This window comes from Girardinichthys multiradiatus, chromosome 24 (assembly GCF_021462225.1).
Source record: "Girardinichthys multiradiatus isolate DD_20200921_A chromosome 24, DD_fGirMul_XY1, whole genome shotgun sequence".
NCBI classification, from domain to species: Eukaryota; Metazoa; Chordata; class Actinopteri; order Cyprinodontiformes; family Goodeidae; genus Girardinichthys; species Girardinichthys multiradiatus.
In genome coordinates, this window is record NC_061816.1 from 14690659 (window position 1) to 14701332 (window position 10674).

Below are 10674 nucleotides of genomic sequence, written 5' to 3' on the forward strand. Positions count from 1 at the left end.
ATGTTGCAAATGCACCTTTTTATTATATATGTGTATATTGTACATTGTAAATATGTATATTCTGTAATGCAAAAACAAAACCAAAGAGCAAAGTGTACTGGAGTCAAATTCCTTGTTTGTATGTATGAACTTGGCAATAAAGCTGATTCTGATTATTACTGAGAATTTAATAATTGTAATTATCAAAGGCATTGAGCCATAATTACAACACCAGAGGTCATCTCTGATTTCGATTTGTAAGTAATGATTTTTTGGTTAAGAATTGTTATTTTCTTTCTTCCAAGTTATGATTTTAAATTATAATTCTTGATAAATATTAATTAAAAAATAATTATAATTCTTACATTGTGAATGTGGTGGATACAGTTGATCGGTTGATGCAGAATAGGTGTGCCATATGCTGGATGGGAAGATTCAGCCTCAGGTGCATTAGAGTCAGGAGGAGCATCTAGAAGGGTGAAAGTTTTCGGCCAGTCTGTGGTAAACAGGGAAGGATCTGAGACAGCACACCCATCACAACAACGACACACAACTTTATATCAACTTTCAGCCGCTGCAAACAAATAACAGGTTGCAGAAAATCACAGAGTGACTGGCTGAGGTCATTCTGCGGTTAGTGGGGAAAACCCCCCCCAGCAGCCCGCTCTGCTTCAGCCTCTGAGGGTTCGCCAGGCTCTGCTTCAGCCTCTGAGGGTTTGCCAGGCTCTGCTTCTGCCTCTGAGGGTTTGCCAGGCTCTGCTTCTACCTCTGAGGGTTCGCCAGGCTCTGCTTCTGCCTCTGAGGGTTCGCCAGGCTCTGCTTCTGCCTCTGAGGGTTTGCCAGGCTCTGCTTTTGCCTCTGAGGGTTCGCCAGGCTCAGCTTCAGCCTCTGAGGGTTCGCCAGGCTTCACGCCTCTGGGGTTCCACAGAGTTTTTGTGGGGGCCTCTATTCTCCTCTGTCGGCCTCCTGACCTACCTGCAGGTTCACGTCGCAGGCCGCCACGGCTTCGCCGCCGACCGCCCAGAGCTCTGTGGTGCAGGTCTGGTCGCCCGCCGGAACTCTGTGCCTGATGGGGACGACCCCCTGAACTTTGTGCCTGCTGGGGACGACCTCCTGGTCGCCGGCCTGAACTTTGTGCATGCTGGGGACGACCTCCTGGTCGCCCGCCTGAACTCTGTTTTTGTTTCTGGCCCTCCTGCCAAGGCCCCCTCGGCCCACCCTGTGTGGGTTGTTTTTGTTTCTGGCCCTCCTGCTGAGGCCCTCGCCGCCCACCCTGTGTGGGTTGTTTTTTGTTTCTGCTCAAGTCTTGTTTTCGGATCATGTCATGCCTCTCTCGCCTGCACGTTTGTTGTTTTGTTCCTGCCTCTTGCTGTGAGTGAGTTTTTGTTTTTTGTCATTAAAACCTTTTTACTTACCGACATGCTGCCTTCTAGTCTGCATTCTGGGGTCCTATATAGCAAGTCGTAACACCTGCAGCCACTGCGGCCTGTCTGCGGAGCTCTGCTGCTACGAAAATACCAGAGCACATTTCAAACTAGGCTCACTCTTGGTAAACTGACTGCATGGATGAAGTTTTGAGGTCGACTTTGTTGCCTTACTTTTTGTCAGAAAATAATTGTGGTATAAAAACACTAAATGTTTGCACTCACCTTCCCCATTGACTGCTGCTGGTGAGGGCATTATGGGAAATCTAGTTTACCCAAGTCTGCAGAAGGATGCATCAGCAATGTCTCATGTCTTCCACTGGTACCTACCTCTTCCGGTAGGTTAATGTTGTTGTGTTTTTTGAAATGTTGCGTGTCCAGGATCGGACTGGCTGTCTAGACACGGGATGGTCTTCAACCCAAAATAAGTTATATTACTGGTGCTAGCTACAGCCCAATAACCATTGGATGGCATTTGCAAGGGAAAGTCTCCAAAAAAAAACATATCCAAAGATAAAATAACATTAATTTGCAATGTTAATATAAATAAAAAAACATGGACACATTTTATGCACGTGTGTAAAAATCTATCAAGAAAGATCCAAAATATGCAATATTTCATTCTTTTTTTAATTTTATTATTAAAGACAATTCCTTATTTATGATGAAAGGCATCTTTCAAAAATGTATGTTTGAAAGTACCTATGGAAGTGAACCGGAACAAATTTCTCTTTACCCCAGCAAGTTTTTGGTCGCCACCCTTGCATTCATTTCATTTTCCTGCACTGGCACCCTCGCCTTACTGAAATGAATGAGTGGGTCTTGATTTTTTTCTCAGCACAACCCACAGTGTTGCCAAAGACATGTGACTGTTGTTTTTATACTTGGAAAAACTTTGATAGAATGAAAAGCTTTCAGAGGTTTGAAATTATCCCATTTTTTCATCAAAGTGTCTTACAGTAACATAAATCTTTTGGTATATAACGTTCTATTTATTCTGGGCACAACCACCTTTCCTTTCTGGAGGCAAAACAAAAACCTGGAGCACAAAGCAGCTTTAAATTAGCACAAAACATAACCCACAACACAGACATGTAAGCTTAATGGAAGTGCTCTAGTTTACAATGTTTGCTTCAGGCTTATTCAATTTCTTGCATTTATTGGCTTATTTTATGTCAACAAATTCCAATAAGAGATTATAACACAATTTAGATGTAAACTGCACAACCCAGTTGACTCATTTTTTAGCTGTTAATTTGCCGTCTCCACTGCTGCTGAGAAATGTGGAATCTAATGATTAATTTATCCCCATAAAAAAAGTACAGAGAATGAAAGGTGTGGATTTATGGAAAAAGAAGCGAATTTTGAATTGATCCTGGCTTTGGCTCATCCACAGCATCTCTCTTATTACACACATGCATTGCAGGATTAGACAATAGCCAGCACTGTGTCCTCTGGAACAGATTATCGCCCATTTGTATATGTTCCAAAGAAAATCCAAAAAGCATGTGCATTTTTCTAAATTTTATACAAGAGAAAAGCAATCTTTAAAAAAAAAGATCACTTTTCCTCTGAAAATACCAACACATCAGCCACAGTGTTCGGCTGACTTCATTCACTTTCAGAGTAAAAACCGGACCTTTTTAAATCTTCTGAACCTTACAGCAGCACAGTCTTACCATTTCCTCGCTCTCTTGCCTCAATGCATTTGACTGCACTTTCTGTGACATATTTTCTGCTTTTACTTTGAATATCACTTTTCGCTAATGCATATTCCACACTTCCAACACTGATGCATATTAGTGCTGGATGTGTCTCCACTAGTAGAGATTGAACCTGTGCAGTGATGTTGGATCGAACATTTACTCCGCCATGTTGGGCTGTTGGAAAAAAGATGGCAAAATAGTCGGAATTAACACCAGCTAATGATAGTGATAGTATTTGTGTTATTTTGACAGGATTCCTGCAAAATAATCAATTAGCTGTTGTAGCTGGAGCCACATCATTACGTCATCATGAACATCTTTTCAGTAATTTGTCCTCCCTGTTTTTTGGTGAAGGATTGTAGTGTATAAAAAAAATTAAACAACACAAATTATATTATCTATCCCAGTATCCCAGCAAATAGACATCCTAATATCATCAAATTATTTTATTAATGCTGTTTTAAACTGCCAGCGGTGCTTGCAAATGCTTCATACACAAGACTGATCAGCTAATCTCTCATCCACACTAAAATCAGAATCAAAATCAGCTTTATTGCCAGGTTCGTACATACAAACAAGGAATTTGACTCCGGCACACTTTGATCTTTGGTTTTGTTTTTGTATTACAGAATATACATATTTACAATGTACAATATACACATATATAATAAAAAGGTGCATTTGCAACATCTGTATGCTGTTGTAGCAGCTCCTGTGGAAGGTTGAACTTATTGCGTTGCCTCAGGAAGTACAGTCTCTGCTGGGCCTTCTTTCGAACTGTGTCTATGTGTGAAGACCATCTCGGGTCCTCAGAGATGGTGGTTCCTAAAAACCTGAAGTGGTCCACGGCCGATACAGTGTTGTTGAGGATGGTGAGGGGGGTGTATGGAGGTGGTGTTCTCTGAAAGTCCACCACCGTTTCCACAGTTTTGAGTGGGTTCAGTTCAAGGTAGTTCTGACCGCACCAGTGTACCAGCTGATCCACCTGCTGTCTGTATGCAGACTCAGTCTGATGAGGTGCAGTCATTTGTGTACAGGGAGAAGAGGAGTGGGGATAGAACACATCCCTGGGGGGCACCAGTACTTATTGATCTGGATCGGGAGAAGATGCTCCCCAGTCTCACCTGCTGCTGTCGGTCCGTCAGGAAGCTGTTGATCCACTGACAGGTGGAGGCTGGGACGTTGAGCTGGGTGAGCTTCTGGTGGAGGATGTCTGGTATGATGGTGTTGAAGGCTGAGCTGAAGTCTACAAACAGGATCTTGGCGTACGTCCCTGGATGGTTGAGGTGTTGCAGGATGAAGTGTAGACCTAAGTTAACAGCATCATCTGCCGACCTGTTTGCTCGGTAAGCAAATTGCAGGGGGTCCAGCAGGGGGCCTGTGATGTCTTTCAAGTGCTTCAACACCAGACGCTCAAAAGATTTCATGACCACAGACGTCAGGGCTACAGGCCTGTAGACATTTAATCCTAGGATGGTGGGTTTCTTGGGAACTGGGATGATGGTGGATCGTTTAAGGCAGGAGGGGACCTCACATTTCTCCAGTGATTCGTTGAAGATCCTTGTGAAGATTGGAGCGAGTTGATTTGCACAGGCTTTCAGGCATGATGGGGAGACGTTATCAGGTCCTCCAGCTTTTTTTGTTTTCATGCGCTGAAAGAGCCTGTTTACATCTTCCTCGGAGATCTTTAGTGCAAGCAGAGGATCTGAAGGTAGGGGGTTGGTAGCTTTGTGGGAAGAACTTGTTCCTGAATGGGATGTGGCGGGGATGATTTGAGGTGTGAATGGCTTCTTGTTATGTCTGCAGTAGAAGCCATTCAGACGGTTGGCCAGGAGACAACTCTGTTCAGGATGAGTTGGGGGGCTCCTATAGGCAGTCAGGTTTCTCAGACCAGTCCATACAGCTGAAGTGTCACCAGTAGAAAGGCTGTTCTTAAGCTTCTCACTGTAGCTTCTCTTAGCTGCTTTGATCTCCTTTGTTAGTCTGTTCCTGGCCTGCCTGTACCGTGCCCAATCTCCACTGCTGTGAGCTTCTTCCTTTTCCCTGCACATATTCCTGAGGTGGGGATTAAACACAGCTTTCAGAACAACACACTGACTGGAGATTATTAAAACAGTTAAAGTCCATCATTGGTGATTTCATAATAAACTACATGAGGATAAAAAAAAAAAAGATTTTTTTTTCAGTGTAACATTTGATAAATCAAAAATGAAACTAAACTCCACAGTTTTAATCATTGTGCTCTGAATGTTTTTATTGGCTATAGTTCCTCATGATCCCACTCGTCGTTCTTGACAATAATGGTTCTTTCCTATGGTCTGGCAGTATACTTGTGCTGGTATAGCACTGTTTTTTAATGCAAGAGCCAAAGTTTCTGTGGAAACATATATATATATATATACAGTACTGTGCAAACATTTTTGGCAGGTGTGAAAAAATGCTGTAAACAAAGAATGCTTTCAGAAATATCAATGATGAATGTTTATTTTTATCAAAATGCTAAGTTAGCAAACCCAAACATACAGCCAAAGTCAGTAAGAAGTGATGGTATAGCCCCCACAGAGCCCTGATCTTAACGTCATTGAGTGATCACATGAAGAGACAGAAGGATGTGAGAAAGCCTACATCCACAGAAGATATGTGGTTAGTTCTCCAACCAGCCGAGTTCCTTCAAAAACTGTGTGTCTAGAAGAATTGATGGTGTTTTGAAGGCAAATATTGATTTGATTTAGATTTCTCTTTTATTCATTCACTGCATTCTGTTGATTGATAAAATAAACCATTAACACTTCCATTGTTGGAGGCATTCTTTGTTTACAGAATTTTTTCACACCTGCCTAAAATTTTTACACAGTACTGTGTGTATACATATATATATAGGGTTTAAAAGACAGGGGTTGGGAGAGCCCGCTTGCCCGGACGGGACGTTTTTCTCCGGATACACGATGGACTCCTGGCAGAAGTGGAGGATTGTGTGTCTGTCGATAATGTCAGTCGAGGATGTGGAAGATGTGTATATAATTGGATGTTTGATATCAGGATTTCTGCTTTTTGGAGTCAGCGGTTACCTGGCATATCGAGAAATTCGGAGAATGTCAGCAGCTGTTCTGGCAATTGTGAGGCTGCCTGGCATTTGTGATAGGATCTTCAGAGCAATCAACACTCAGACGGAGATGTTACGTGAGCTGAATCGCAGATTGGATGTGATCCTTACACAGGATTGCAGGCAGGTTGCGGTTCCTGGACTCAGGGGTGAAATGGGATAAATCTTGGAGAAAGTTGTTCACAGGAATTTGGCTGTTTGGATTTGCTTTTGAGAAGCACCAGCAAGACTCTCAAGGATGACGGAAAATTAAGAGTCAGCCTAACCCAAATAATAATTGTTTTTCTGAATCTGGTTCCCCTGCATGGCCTTGATGGCTGGCTATCTTCAACCTCTCCTGGAAGTTATGTAAACATGACGTTCTGCTCCCTCTGCCCCCTCCCTTCCCTGAGGACATCTGTGGACCTGCTCAGAACTTTGTGGCCGGTTGATAAACATTCCAACGTACCATCAAGGACAATGGCCTCTGTGACAGTGCTTCATGGACTTACTTGCACTCACACACATGCTCAAGATAAACATATGCACCCCCTCACACCACCTTCACCGTTCCCGGCATGATGTTGTTTTGTAAACTTGTTGCTTCTTTGTGCTGAGGTTTTTTGCAATCTCAAACTGTATCCTGCTACGGATAAAGTGTGAAATATGATTTATTTTCCCTCTACTTACCTAATGTAACCTCTTTTCTCATCTAGCAAGGGCAGCGCCTGTGAGTGGGCAACAAAGCCTCAGTGACCCGTCCCTCCCTTGTCTTGTGTCATGATGTATGTTTGGATGGGTTGTACTGGAATTCTAATTTCCCCTCGGGGATCAATAAAGTATCTTTGAATTGAATTGAATTGAATTAAGCACAAAGATACCTTGGTCAATAAATGGGTACTTGGCCTTTTGGCAGTGTGGGCAGGTGCCAAGTCCTGCAGAAAAATTAAATTGGCAGCTCTATAAAGTTTGTCAGCAGTAAGAAGTATGAATTGCTCTAAAATATCCTGGTAGGTGGTTCCTCTGACTCTGAACTTGACAAAACACATTTTAACAAAATAAACAGAAGACATGTCTCCCTGAATCATCACTGACTGTAGAAACCTCACACTGGACTTTGAGCATCTTGGACTATGTGCTTCTTCACATATCCTACAGACTAATGGATATTGATTTCTAAACGAAAATTACCATAGTTTAACTTGAGAATAAAACTGCACTACTGTGCCAAAGTCCAGTCCTTTTTCTCTTTATCCTAGGTAAGACATTTCTGACATTGTCTCTGGTTCAGGAGTGGCTTAACACAAGAAATTATTCATTTATCTGTGTGTTAACTAACCCCAGCTACAGTCATGCATTATGGATTTCCTTCAAACACTTTAATGGGGTTTGCCTCACAATCCCCCCTAACTTGCAGTTATTGCAGTTGCTTTTGCAAATTCTTATTACCACACTTTTTCCTTCTGCTTAACTTTCCATGAATATGCTAGGATATAGCACTGTGTGAAAAGCCAGCTTCTTTAGCAATGACCTCTTGTTCCTTGTTATCCTTGTGGACTGTCTGCTAGACATCTGTCATGTAAGTATTTTGAAGGGACATAACATAACATGTATGTACTAAAAGGGGGGCGGTGGTGAATGGCTGAAAGCCACAACCCTAAAAATCCTTAGAACTAAATACTTGCAATATATCTACTGATTGATCACTTTTTAGCTGCAGCACAAACATGGTATCTCATTAGATAAAAGGAATATGCAACAACTAAATACACATTGATTTGTTCAACAGTTGTAGCATATCATAGTGGAATTTTATAACTACAACCATTTTGCTAATCTCATTGTATTTCCTTCCTGCTAAATATAACTACAACTTAATATCTATTACCTTAAACTCTATACAGTAAGTGTTCGTTTGGCCTCAAGTATCCAGAATGGGTGTATCAGCATTAATTCTTGATTTGATTTCTTTGACTAAATTAGAGCTATGAGGAAATGGCTGAGCAAGATGGCCCTTGTTAGGAAGGAAGAAAGAGAAAGACGAAGGGAAGGAAGGTGGCTCCCATGACATGGCAGCGGGCCAGGGACAGTGACAGCTGACTAATGACTTTCACTGAGGGTGTCAGCCTCAGATTTATGTTCCCCCTATTCCCGAATCCACTCTCAGTATCTTAAAGCAAGAGTTATTCATGAACTATGAAAGCACGCACACACCCTCAGAGATTTAGGACTGGAGCTGTTTTCTGAATCAAATATCAACACGAAGCAAGTAAATAAAATGCAGGGCAAACTGCAAGCATCAGACGGCAATCATCATACCAAATCAAGACCACAAATATACACAAATGTCCTTTACTCACCCAAGAAAGCATGTACACCATTCCCAACCTCAAAGGACCAATGAGACAGTGTAGAGATTACCCTGACCTTTGAATGATTATAACCTAGACATAGTACCATCTTGGGACTGCTTTCCTGCAAAAGTGTTAGGGAAAGAAACTATAAAAACTTCATATTAGGTACCTTGGTTAAACTTTTCCGAGGAGATAAAGTTTTTAAGCTTGTGACTAGTACTGTTTCCTTTCCTTTTCATTCATGGAAGAGAATGTACCACACTAGTGTGAGCTAAATGCCAACATCAATATTTTAACCTGCTTGTAATAACTAGCACAGCAGTACCAAGAGTGACCTACTCTTCTCTCTTTTAATATTTATCATTTATGAAAGCAAACATCCTCAAAGTTAGAAACGGATGGGAAGATTTTAGGGTGAATTTAGGACAAAAAGAATTAGATGAGGCTTAATATAGATAGGACTTTGTAATGGAAATTATTTTATTAAGCATTCCATAGTGTATGACCTTTAGGTTACCTCACTCCTCAGAACATCTGTGTTAGAGGAGGAAGCTGTAAAAGCCATTATCAGAAGTTTAATAGTTAAAACTCATGCTTTAAGGGTGATATCTCGGGAAGGACAGATGGGTTCCTAGATAATGTTGTCACCTCTGAACCCGAGAAGGGTCTGGGCTCATAAAACACAGACTCTTTGAAGTTGAGATAACACTGTCATGTTCTGGTATAAATACTGTGTGTAAATGTTGATCGGGGCTCTGCTCAACTGACTTGCTTGGTGACAGAGTCATTCAAACGCTGAATGCCTTTGAATAAAACTTATAAAGACAAAGTCCGGATTTTCTCTTGTTATGAGTCAACTTCTACCCACTTTGATAAGAAAATTCCACAACAACTTCATAATGGAAAAAATAAGGGCATAACTAACAGACACGTTGTACTTTATTATGAGTTACTCAGGTGCTCTCCTTTCTAATGCAGCCCTTGGCAACTGCCCATATGGCTCATGTCAAAAACAGCTACTGAGACAATAGCATAAATTGCTTGCTACATATTGCAAAGGAGATTCCCTCCTGTTTTTGAAGTGGCCGTATTCTTTGTTGACTGTTCTTTTTTTTTTGTCTTACTGTGATGAGTTTTTATTACTGTTGAATGGTCTGCAAGTTTCTAATTCCCAAAGACTACAGCAAAAGGAGTTCACTGTTCAGAAAATACCTCAAATTCAAAGTTTGTTTAACAATCACTTGTCAATTTAACACATTTTACCAAATTTGCATTATGTCTTTCTTGTGGCTATTTGACGAGCACTAAAGACAAACTGTCAAACTGTTGGAGGACGTCTTTGAGGATAATGGGAACCACAGAGCTCCCTGAACGACCACATATGGTTCAAAGGCACTCCACTAGGAAGGCTAAAGCGGCTAAGAATGGAATCAATATAGATGAGTAAATTTTCTGTCACAGATAGGGTCATTACTGCAAGCTTTTTGACACTGCTTGAATTTGTTATTTTTTTTTTGTTTCTGTAATGTTTTTTTTTTTTTGCCTGTAATGCCATTAGCCACATACAATTATACGTTTACACACAGGTTACACCGTACCTGGTTCTCACGGAGAATTAAAACATTACTATTTCCATTATTTCCATTTCTATTTTCCATGAAAGTCATAATTATTTTATTTGATTTCTCTCATGTAATTAGTATTCTCATATTCATCATCTTCCACTTATCTGGGTCACAGGGCAGGGGCAGCAGTGTTAGCAATCTCAGCAGAGTTCCCTCTCCCCAGACACCTTCTCCAGCTCTTCTGGGGCGAGCCCAAGGCTTCCCCAGACAAGCTGGGAGACATAGTCCCCCAAGCATGTCCTAGGCAGTGTCCTGGGCCTCCTTTCGGTGGGATGTGCCTGAAACACCTCAGGAGGGAGGCATCCAGGGGGCATTTGAAACAAATGGCCAAGCCACCTCAGCTGACACCTCTCAATGTGGAGGAGCATATTTGGCATTTATTTCTTCAAATTGTTTCTTTTAATCCATTCATCCATCAGTCGTCTATATCCACTTATCCCTGCAACGTAGCAGGGGGCATGGTGTATATCTACAGTAGTCACTGGGTGAGAGGCAGGGAACACC